Genomic DNA, 636 nt, shown 5'->3' with positions numbered 1-636 from the left:
TGTCAGCTGCGTGGAGTTAGAGGTAGCTCTGGCCGCCCCCCACCCCCCGCAAAGTACTGTGTTCCACTACATAAAACCCCAATACAGTTAGTGGTCTTTGAAGAGCAGGCATGGGGATGAGGCACAGGGGCCAGCCTTCTATGTAGGGGCTGACACCCGGGAAAGACCGAGCCTGGTCGGGGCGGGGGGACGGGGAGAGGGGGTGGTAGAGCGATGGCGCGCGAGCGAGCGCAAAATTTAAGTCTTTCCGCTTTTCCTTACATCAGGCCTGCAGGGGTAGGCCATGTATTCTCGTCTTCGGACATTTCTTTTGTGGAGTTTCACACACCTTGATCACATAGTAGGAAACTTGGGAGTATATGGGGACAAGGAGCAGATCTAGATTTTGTGGAACCTGTAACTTACACAATTTGAGGTGGGATCCTCTTTAAGCAAAATAACACAGAAATAGCTTACTTTTACAGATTTTACAAAAACATATGACAATGTGAACTTATGGGATCACCCTCAGAGATATGGGAAGGGCCTGTGCTAATGTTGAGTCCTGAAGGTTAGGCCTTATTAGCAGCATGGTAAATCCTTCTGTGATTGGAACTCGAGGTCACACACCTTGCCCTTAGTCCCAAACATAACACT

The sequence above is a fragment of the Galeopterus variegatus genome, unplaced genomic scaffold (assembly GCF_000696425.1).
Source record: "Galeopterus variegatus unplaced genomic scaffold, G_variegatus-3.0.2 Scaffold112, whole genome shotgun sequence".
Taxonomy (NCBI): Eukaryota; Metazoa; Chordata; class Mammalia; order Dermoptera; family Cynocephalidae; genus Galeopterus; species Galeopterus variegatus.
This window is presented reverse-complemented; position numbering follows the sequence as displayed.